Consider the following 11,781-nt stretch of genomic DNA (forward strand, 5'->3'; position numbering starts at 1 on the left):
TTTGTGCTTTGAATGAACAATATAACAAACTGATTACAGTTATTTTTACATAATTTGTTCCAAATAAATACTGTAAGATTAATTAACTGAACTATAAACTTGCAACTTTTTTTCCTAATGTAATTTTCTACATAATGTCCGGAAAATGATTGCTGAATTGAAACCTGTCAGACATTTACATTTTGCCTGAAGGCAATAAAGAATTTAATTAAACCTGAATTTAGCACCATGAGAACCAATGTTTGGGCAAAACAGAAGTAAACAGTTTGTTTTTCCACTGAAGAAATTAAGGTGACTTTGGACAGCCGTCAGCAGCACTAAAACTAGAGACTATTCAGATCTTCCCAAAGGAGACGTAAGGAGCTGGTTTATGTTCCTGTTTCCTGTCCGTATGCGTGGAAGGAGTCTGAGGGAGTCGTACTGTAACTTAGTGTCCTTCTGTTAAATCCAACACTGAAATGTTGAAACTTTTTCTGCATTTATATTATGACCAAAAACTTTTTTTTTTCATTTCGCTGTTTGGAGGGGTTTTGTATTTTTGTACACCCGTTTCTACAACGTTTTCTCATTTATTTTTCTTAGTTAAGCGAAACATTTGAATCGTAAAACAAATACCCATTACAAATTACGTTTAGAGTTTATTGGGTTGTGTTCTAGCACTTTTTACTGGTGTCAGCAGTGGTATCCTTGCTGTTACTGCCATTTTATGAGGTAATAACCTGAAGGCAAGATAGGGCGGTTTCTGTAATTCCAGCATTATATTGCATTATTCTATTTAAACTTGTTGCGCAGCTTGTCCACAGACTAGTGAATTGTGCAGGAATATCCAGGCATTGTGAAAGCGTATTCATTTATTAGTCAGCTGCGTGCTCCAGTTTCTGCAAGGCCTTATCTAGCAAACCCTCATGAGCTTCTCTTTATATGTCTTAAACAAGGCTGGAAAAAGAGATCCCATTATTTTAGTGTGGATCTATGAATGGGTGGCAGTGTTCCCTCTTTTTAAATGGCTGATTCAATGTCAGGTTGAGGATCCTCCTTGTTGCCGTGACACTGAGACGGACCATTTTCTTTGGGAGACCTAGAGATTGCTTCAGATAATATCTTATTGTCTGCTCATCCCCGTACTGTCAATGACCCCACTGTCTTCAGGACCTGTCTGTGTTCTAGACTCCAGCAGAGAAGAAGGTTGTGGCAGCAGTGGACTGAAGTAAACCTGGCCACTGGGTGAGGCCTTTTAAGGGCTGTGCTGAGTCACGGGCCCTCCTCTCGCTTCCCACTCCATCACCGTCCTGCTCAGCTTCAACCTAACTGTAGCTGTTCAGCCGTTTTAACCACGTTTTTAAATGTGCCGTTATTCATCGAGCAACCCGCAAAACTGAGAAACGATTTCAGTGAAATGTTCAAATAAATCACTTAAATGTTCCACAGCAATTTTCACCCGCGGGTCAAACTGGACGTCTTTTACTTGCAAGTCCATTTCTTTCTCTTTTTCTTAATAACCCCTTTTGTAAATATATCAGTTGGAGTTTGACATCATAATTAACAGTCACAAAGAATTGATTGGAACAAAAATATTCTTCTTCGCAAGTGAATTACCTTAAATGCTTGTCTTGTGATGTTGTCCCTTGTGGTAGTGTTAAATAGTGTCACAGTTGTGGTGTCGGTCTTGCACCATTAGGGGGCCCTGTTTATCAGTTCTCGTGGATGACTTCTGCTAAGCTGATGTGATATGATCTCAGACCTCACCCTCTGGGCACAGAGTGACACTGGCTGGAGATCTGCAGTGTTTTATGGACGTTTTGATGTGTTTACTTCCTTTCTTGTGTTACCATTTATAGCTGAGAGGGATTTTTTTTCACCTGCGGATCAGGCATTTGCTTTCACTAAGCCGGGTCTTTGTGTACCCCAAGGGTCTCCAGTGATACGTTTCCCTGCACACGTTGACATACATATTACAGGGAGGGTCTGACCTCTCTAGTACAGCCGACAGTTGATATTTGCACATTGGGTGACAAAGTTCTTAGCTTTGAGTTTTCACACCAAATTCCCCTCCCCACTACCTCTCTGCTATCCCGTACCACCCCACTGGTGTACTGTTTAGCATTTTCTAAGTCACATCCGATCTCTTGCACTCCCGTGGGCTAAAATCCTAGCACTTTGCCAGCAGACGCGAAAATGTGTTTTTCTGTCTCGATGCGTAATCTAGTACCCAGGCAGGGGGAGGGACTCCACATTTTGTCCGGCGTGACATGTTTTCCATCAGATGAACAGTGGACTTTGTGTGCGCCTCGTTCTCACAGACCCGCTAATACCGTCTTGCGTTTCCAGGACGTTCCTGTCATTCCGAGGCCAGGTTTCAGCGACGGTGATTGTAAAGCCCCCTTTGCACCTCTTTGTCCACATGTGTTCACAATCATTTGCAATTGGCTCCTCTGACGTGCTTGAATTATCCAATTAAAGCACTTACGACATGGTGGACAGACTCTGCCCAGAGCATTAGGGCATCTGAGAGCTGTATACTCTTACTCAGCCTGCAGATCTTCGCTGAGGTTTGTATGCATTTCAAAGCCCCATTGTTCCCACTAACAGAGACATTTCTGTACACTTCCTATACTGATGTCCTTGATTTGATTATATACTCACAACTGTGTGAGCCAATTTTCATGTTTGCAGTGAGGTCAGCCAGTCAGTGCACAATCCTAAGCTTTCTCTGGCCTTGCTCATGAAAAGGGCACATTATTTTGAGGGCAAACAGTGTTTCGCAGCCCATTTCCTTCACTCTGATTTAATTGTGTTTGTCAACATTATCGGTCGACTGACAGTCCATCCAGTCGCTGTGACTGAGCCGTCTTCGATACACAACTTTCCTTTATGGTTTTCAGAAAAGGTGTTTGGGACTCGAGTCCTGTATTGAAAAAGCGGCTTGAACATAGATAAAAGGGCTGCTTGAGACTGCCAATCTATCCTAATTTATTCATTGATATTTGTGCAATACTCCAGCAAATGTTTCAGTCACCTCAATACTTCAGTTGACGATAATAATCAATAATAATCTGAAGCAAACAGCTCTTGAATACTTCACATTTAATGAGTATAGTTATTTTGCTGAGTTACATCACACTATGATGAATTATTATTGGATATTTAGACAGTGCATTCTATATAAAACTATTCTTTAATTCACAACTGGCAGTGCATGGTTAGTTCTGATATCCTGGAAAAATCTCCATGCACATCCACTCAGCACAAAACAGGAGTGAAGGTAGGACATATTTACAAATACAACATACAAAATGTAGCCCTTGCAGGGACAGCCCTTGGAGACCGGATTTCACATGCGGTTTAATATTTCACTCAGATGCTAGTTTTCCAGTCTGCATCATCTTTGCACACACTAGAAAATGAAAGGTGAGCTGTAGGTGTAGCAATAGCCCAGCAGTTTCCCACAAATGTGTGCTTTTGGAGGGAATCTCACCCGCCCTCCATCTCACAGGCCAAAATGTAAGTGCTGTTTGGAAATTTCATTTTAAGTGTAGCTTTTAATTTTAGTACACCACACTGCAGATATTTAATGTTGTTATATAATTAGATAATTGCCTGGTCTTTTAAGTTAATATACACATTATTGATGGTTAGTTGTATTTATGGTTAGTGTGTTTCTGTAATTACAAAGATCTTATACACATTGAGTATACGACATTTTAAAAGGTTGTGTTTTTAATACATTAATAATTAATAGCCCAAACAGATGCTGCGAAATTTATCTGGAATTACCGACAGACTCATGGTCTTATCTAAAATAATTTGTTAGCACTGCACATACCATAGGTTAAACAAAATAATTTACCATTGTCTAACAGATTCGCTTATATGAAAACTACATTATTCACAGACATCAGCAAAAACTTCAGTATACCGTATGCTATCGACAAAGTCCAAACAGGGACACCTTGAGGGAAAGTGCATAATTGCATCTTTTCAACCTTTGTATTTACATGGTGACAAACAATGCCGCATCCTAGGTAGGCATATATATTTCTCCAAAAAAGTATTATGCAGAAAATATTAATGTTATATCACTGGATAATATAGCCTGTGTGTGTACAGTTTGTCCAGGGCCTGAGATGTGTACACATCCCTGTACCGCAGTGGTGCAGTTTGTTTCAGAGGATTCTTGCTGAAATTTTATCTGTCTATATGACAGATAAAACCTGTTTCCTTCACTGTGTCACATCAACCTCCTGAAAGCATGTAGGGGGCAGAGTCTAACTGCACCAGAAACCATCACAGGGCACTAAAGAGGTAACCAATCCTATTCCACTTCCCTGTGGGGCCCAACAGACATTTGCAGATGTGTCCCCCCCCCCCACACTGGGTCATACCAAAATCACTCAACGCCACATCCTGACCTCACTGGGAATCTCTCTGAAGACAAAAAAAGACAACCTATTCAGGGAGATTTGGATGAAGTCTTAGGAGGTGCTGCTATCTTGGAGTCCTGCAGTGATAGTAGCTGCTCCAGTGCTACTTCTGAAGCCTGAGGTATCTGTAGGAAGAAAGAATGGGATGTCAAAATCACACTTTTATCAGATGCTTGGATCGGTAGGACTCGGTTCGCCTTTTGTTAATCAAGTGCCACTGGCAGATTACAGTAATCTCTGCTTAATTCGCCTTGCACCGGTTTAGCCTGCTCCTGTTGCCATTTCGCCGCTAATGGGCCATGTCCTTTGCCTCAAGATGTTCCTGGCATGTAAGGCAGAACTTTGTGGGGGCTTCTTCTTCTTCTTGAGACACCTGGCTTTATCGAGACATTTGTTTGCACAAATGGACACTTTGGAAAGGGGGCTGAAGATGATGCCAGGAGGTGGAGGGAGAGGAACAGCGCTATGTATACACTGAAAGGTGCTTGGCCAGTTGTCAGGTTTCACTGCCTCCTGGGAAACAGTCTCCTCTTTTTCTAACCACGCTCCTCTTCAGTGCTACCACTGCATGATGGGACACTGGCATTTACAGTTGCAGCCGTTCCGTGTCTGGGTGGTTCACAGGCCGGGTCCAGGCATGACCTCTGTGGCCATTCTTGTCTGGCCTGGTTTTAGCGTTGTGAGATTGTGAGAGAGTGGTGGAACATGGGCTCACCGTCTCCCTCCAGAGGCTGAGTCAGGTAACTGTGCTTGTTTACCTCGATCTGTCTCATGTGCCCCTCATTATGGTCACGTCGCCTCGGTTTTTAAACCCCCCCGAGACTAGCCTATTTCTGTGAGACCTTTGTGCCAGTAAAAGCATCCTGTGCCCTGCTTATCCCACCCATGCTGAAACAGCAATTATTTTTTTGTCTTCCAAGAACTTTTCCTTTTGTTGGACAGACCGCGGCCACCCTACCCCCACATACACCCTGCAAAGGAACTCTTTCCTTTCCTGAACTCCATGTCCAGGTGTCATGTGCTGCTCCCCATCACGTCAGCTTTCCCACACTCTGTTATTTCAGTATAATAACCTGCCACGCACACTCACCTCACTGTTATTATGTAACTATATTAAATGCTTTTCTAATAAATTACTAAGAATGATTCAGTTTGTTCTTCGCTTATTTAGCCGAGTGTTTTAATATAGTTATTTTGTGTACTTTGCTATGGTTATAAGCAATGTAACTTTAAGCTGATTATAGTGGAGGTGTAATCTTTCTTATATTCCTAATTCAAAAAAAATAATAATAACAACATCCAGTAGACTGGAAAATGAGACAAATATGGCAGGATGCCTGCTGAGCCTTTCCGCCCACTCCTTCCAGGCAGCCAATCAGGATCAGCTTCAGCCAGTGATAAACCATGAAAAGTAACGGGGTTCTTGAATTTTTTATTTTTTTTTGCATATAGTTTTCTTTGTCTTGCCCCTGGGATGTATATCTCAGTATATTTATAGCAAATGAGAAATATACCGTCCAATTCTCAGAATGATCTGAAAAGCTGAATTTGTGTGTTTTTAAAATACTGACATGCACACTGTGCAATCTGCAGCCAACGTGGTGGAAGACTGATGCATATTCACAACATCACAGCAAGCGGCTAAAGAAACACTGGACATCAGGACCATAGTGAATGTACGTCCAACGTGGTGATTCATTTTAAATATTAGAAATTCATACAAGAGCACATTCAAATGACAGTTTTTTTTCCAAATAATGATGCTTCTAAATTTTACAAAATACTTCATGATTTTATATTTTAATGTTCCCCGTTTATATACCATGCATATGTCAGCCTTGAATGTTTTGATGCTACTTGCCCTTTGAAGAATTAGCAGTAAGTGCTGATCTGTTTCGGTACTGCTGATGCATTTTAGACAAATACAGTTTAATTGTTTGGGCCGACCGGCTGGCTACAGGTGGTGGACTAAATGGGAACACTAACAAATGTCACCTCAGAGGCTGGTGGACAACCATGTGCCAGAATTTCCGTGGCCTGGAGTCAATAAGGTTTCCTGTCCGCAGGAATCTGGCAGTGTACCACCACACGGAATTCCTCCAATTCACGCTGGTTCGACAGAGACGGGTGCCACGATGAAGTACTGCCTCACAGTGCTCCTAAAACTGCCATCATGGAAACAGCAGCTCCTTTTACATTAAGCTAGCTTTCGCACTGCAGTCATGCATGCGTAGGTCACTTCTGAGTCACTGGACTATTGAGAACTATTGAGGACAATTGAGTTTAGGCACCTTCAATGCCTTACAGTTTTATGCTTAATATGCTGATCTTCTGTATTACTTTTTGTCATTTCAAAAGGAAAACCATAACAATGCTGTGTGGAATTTAAACCTATTATCCTCTCATGGCAGTATCTACTTTCATAAGCTCCTCACCCTTGTACATCTAAAACAGCTATTATTTAAAGACTTTTAATATAAATAAGAGCATGAATTGCTTTTATTGCAAAACTTTTGTGGCAGTGAAGATACTATAACTCGCTAAGTATCACTATAACTAGTGAAGAGTTAAGGCATCTGAACAAGCTGTGTTGGGAACTATCTTTAAAAATGAGCAAAACTGAAACAAATGGGAGCAACTTTCTTAAGGTTGCTTATTCACAATGTTTATAGAATTCTTTTTTTCCATGAGACTTTTGAGGGACACCTAAAAATATCGCTAAGTAACAGGAGTACTTTAGCCAGCCCCTATGACTGTACAGTGTTGAAGCCAAACAATTATCTTGCAACACCAAATGCCTATCTGCTTGTTGTAATCCTATGATTATTCAAGTTTGCTTGTGGCAGATGACATTTTGGTTAAAGAACTGGACTTAATAATAACATGTATTTAAATCAGAATTCCTCTAATAATTATCAGTCTGTTTTCTTTGCAAATACACAGTAATCTGTTTACTAATTACTAAAATGAAACAAGAATTCAGGTATCAATAATTGCATTAACAATTTTTATTGTAAAGAAAGATGGAATATCTGTTTCAATATGCAAATTATGATGAATTTCTTATAATTGTTATTTAGTTGAGAATGGAGGCCTGCACTTGAATAATCCTCAGAAAACTAAATCAGATGTTTTTTGAGAGAATCTAAGGTTTGTGTGGAAGTGTATCTCAAATCCCTGAAACACACAAAGGGCACCCCACGTGGAACAGAATAACAAACAGGCAAGATTCTCAAGATCTTTTAAAGGGAGGCTTTAATTAAGTTCCCGGATCAATAAAATGCTGACAAGTGGACTGGCATGGCCGACCCAAACGCTCGCCCCTCTCTTCTCATATACTTAAGCCCCGCTATTATTTTACTTGGCGCTGGCCGGAATGACAAGTGCATTGTGAAGACGTCCTGAATGTAAAGCGCTGGCTTTCAGAACCAGGGGCTGCCCCGAGGAGCTGACTTTGCCTAACAGGACATCCGTAGGCTTGAACAATTCGACCCCTTGATTTTCTGTCTGTGTGCTCGATGCCACCCTCCTCGTAGGACAATTTGTTTACCGGTTTGGTCTTCAACGGTAGCAGAGCTTTGTAATTACACACAGGGAAAACGCTTGATGGGCCAGAACTGTTTCTGTTGGTTCACAGTGAAACAGCCTGTAAAACTAGATAACATGTTATGACTGCATTACCTCATTCTTAGACTTGGTTGGCCAACTGGAAACAACCAAACTTAGCAAAGTGTGCAAAGCATGTTAAGAAAAGAGACAATGGTCGTTACAATTCTGTAAATGCTTGATGTTTATGAGGATGCGCCCATCAAGAGAGACAGTTTTCAGATTTACAGGTGAGTCCACTTTTTCTGAAGCTCTTTGTGTGAAGTCCTTTGCTCTGGGACGCAGAAACAAGGTCCCTGCTAGGAGTGAAACCTACAGGATGTCAATCATGGCCTCGGTCACTTAACAAGTACGCGACATACCGCCACCTACTGGCTAACCAGCCTCCCCAATTATTTACTAGGAGTTTCCACCTCCCCCCCCCCCCCCCCCCCCAACTGATGTGCCTAACTACCCACTGGGAGAGTCATGCCAACATCCCTAATTACTCACCAGGAGCTTCTAATAGTAATTCAACAGCTAGAAATGCAAATGTTTCAGCTGCCTCTGGGTGGCGCTGATTTAAATACCGTAAAATGAGCCATTAAATTACCTGTTCAGCATTACATCACCTCAATTAGCATTGGGGCTGAAGCAGCTGACCGACAGATAATTTCACATAAACACTGAGGCATGACAGCACACTTATGTGTCTTTGATCGCAGACTGAGGTTTCTACTATAAATCTGGCTGATTGTTACAACAAGAAAACAAAAATGCCTACAAGAATGAATCACACTTCAAAGATGATTGCGTGGACTAGAGCTTATTTTCAGCGATTCTGGTATCAGCTGTATATTTCCAAACAACTGAAGAGATCAGGTTTCATCTGCTGTTTTTTAACCCTAATATTCATAAGATGTTTTAATCGAACACCTTGAGCACCATCTTTCTTATTGGCTGTTGCATTTTCCACATCGCATGTCTTTGTTTTTACTCATCGTAACTCAGAACAGTTTATTATTGTGAAGGCATGCACCTACCTAACAGTATGTTTAGTTTGCTATGCGTTATTTCATTTTCATCATTTAGTTTTTAGTTCTTTGTGGAGATAGTGTGTCTGAAAAGTGATTTGTTGAGTGCTGCTACACAGTGGCCAGTACTAACTGGTCACTGGGAGGGCAAATCAAACAGGGCCACTGGGAAAACTTTTTATCACCTTATTGGTCAAACAAAGAGGCCCATTGTTCCCTGAAGGACTGTATCAGCAAGTCCATCAGACAGGCCATTGTGATGCCAATTAAATCAGCTGGCCTCCCTTCCATCAACAGGAGTATCTGCGGCTCCCATGCCGGCAGTAGTGTCCCTCCCCCAAGCAGGACAGCCCTCCAGCCCAAAGGAGCTTAGTTACATTATCCATTACATTATCCAGCCATGTTAGGATGTGCCTCAAATGTTTGTTTCCTATTTACCTTCTTATGTGTGACAATAGTTTCAGACTTGCTCTACAACCAGTGCTTGAAGTGTGCTGGTACCCACCAGTACCCAGAGGTGGAAAGTTCAGTTCCAGAAAGTACAAATCCAGACCAAGGTTTTGTTTCAGCCAACCAGTTGAGTGCTATGTGACTGTAACTCTTTATGCTCAGCTGGTTGGTTGAAACAAAACCTTGGTCTGGATTTGTACTTTCTGGAACTGAACTTTCCACCACCGTCAGTACCTCTTTGTTTTTCTCTTCAAAGCGTTGAGAACATTTCCTGTAGACTGCCACCTCTCATATCCTGCCAGTACACCTGATTTTCCCGCTTGCAGCACTGTCTACACAAGGAAACATCAGACCCTAAGACCATCCCCAGTTTATCTTAATCTAGCTGAGGTGAGTGGTGAGGAAGAAGTTTCTTCTTTGGAGCAGTGGATTTCAGTGCAAATTGAATATATTGTGCATATGATCCAGTGGGATTTTTGTCAAGAGTAAAAGCATTTTATGTCAGCCATTCTTATTTTATTCCCCTCTAGGCAAAATATTATTTTTTACCCAACACATCTGTGATATGGCCAGAGAAATATTTGATTTGAATGTTTTAAATTATTATTATTGTTGTTGTTGATGATGATGCTGATGATAATGATAATAATTATGAAATTATGATTTGATTATTATTACAGTTTCAGATGATGGCTATTCAGATCATATGCCATGAAATTCTTATGTTACTGCAACAAATTTTGATAATTTTACCCAGACTAGCCCTGTGCTCATAGCGTGTTACATGACCAGCTGTTGCCTCAATGACAGTTTTTGTCCCAGTCCAAGTTCCAGACTGCAATGGAAAAACAAATACATCCAGCCTGGTTTGATTTAATTTTTTTTTCTGGGCACAACAATGGAAAAAGTTGTGCTCCTTGTGATTATTATATACAGCAGGAGACTGCCCTCAGTTCATGCCCGTATGGGCTTCTGTGCCTGCTGGACTGTAAATACGGGCAATACGGGCCTTCCCAAAGATCACAGCGTGACTGCATAAGCCATATCCCCACATATCCCCACAATGTTTAAGATGCCTACTACAGGGCAGAGTGCTGGCTCTGAGGCTGGGGATCTGTGGCAGCGATCGGAAGGTTGCTGGTTTGAATTCTGTGAACGTAATGAATGATCTTACTCTACTGGGGTGCGTTGATACACAGGTTTGTGGGGACTTTCCATTAATTTCTATGGGGAAAACTCTAATCCCAACCCTAACCCCTACCCAGCCCAAACCTTATCCATAAGTAACCAAACAAAATACTACTTTTTGATTGCATTCACTGATCTTTGTGGGGACCTGAAAAATAGTCCCCACAATGTCAAAAAAAACAGGTTTTTATTACATTGCATGATATAAACGTAATCCACACTCACAATGTCCATTCACCCTTCTGTCAGTCATTCAAATCATCTGTTTTATAACATGAGCAATAACCTTGACTACAGCGGCTATGGAATGAGTAGCAATTACTCTTATTAAGGTCTGTCATCGACGGTGTCGATTACCAGGGTGACTAGTTCTAATGTGTAACGTAGCTTCTTACTCCGACCAGCGCATGAAATGCAGAAACCGACAGTTTTGTCATCAATACTATGTGACTGAGTGCAAGCAATGAACTTTCTGACCTTTTTCTGCTTATCAGACCTGGACCAACATACGTCTCAGGCATGTAAAGTTTTGGGTTTTCATTTGTTCTTGATAAACGAGGTGTATTATACTTCCTTATCCATTCCTGATTTTCACCAGACTTAATGACATGCTATCTCGCCTCTGGAATGTTCTGTCATTCCTTTACCTTTATCCATGCATGTAGTCATAGTAGAAACCCCCCAAAAATGCTCTTATTCTGTCTGACATTGCTCTCTGACAACGGGATCTCAGGGGAAGCGGCTGATGTTACAGGACTCAAAATAGAAAATAAACATGGTAATGAAACCTAGTTGATGTTAAACAGATACACATCATACATATGTGAGTATGTCTTAAATTACACAGACAAAACAGCTGTTTGAGTTTGCTAGACTGATACAAAATATGTGTTACACATAACGTCACACAGGAAAATCACGTCTGAGCAGCAGGTACGGGTAAGTTACTTGTTTTTGGGGCTTAAAAGTGAATGCATTGACACAGTTATAGATTTGGACATTTACTAAACGTTCAAAGACCTGGCGAGTTTCCCGGGATGTAAAATTGTCATAATATGGCCAGCTGATGTCGTATTCACGGCACAGACCACTGAAAGCAGCAT

The 11,781-nt window shown here is 41.2% G+C and overlaps 1 protein-coding gene across 2 annotated transcripts in view; it reads left to right on the plus strand.

Moving 5' to 3' along the window:
- Positions 1-11,781, plus strand: part of tcf7l1b (transcription factor 7 like 1b) — a 611,697-nt gene that overhangs the window by 535,718 nt on the left and 64,198 nt on the right. The gene's annotated exons all lie outside the window — the stretch shown is intronic.

Source organism: Brienomyrus brachyistius, chromosome 2 (assembly GCF_023856365.1).
Source record: "Brienomyrus brachyistius isolate T26 chromosome 2, BBRACH_0.4, whole genome shotgun sequence".
Taxonomy (NCBI): Eukaryota; Metazoa; Chordata; class Actinopteri; order Osteoglossiformes; family Mormyridae; genus Brienomyrus; species Brienomyrus brachyistius.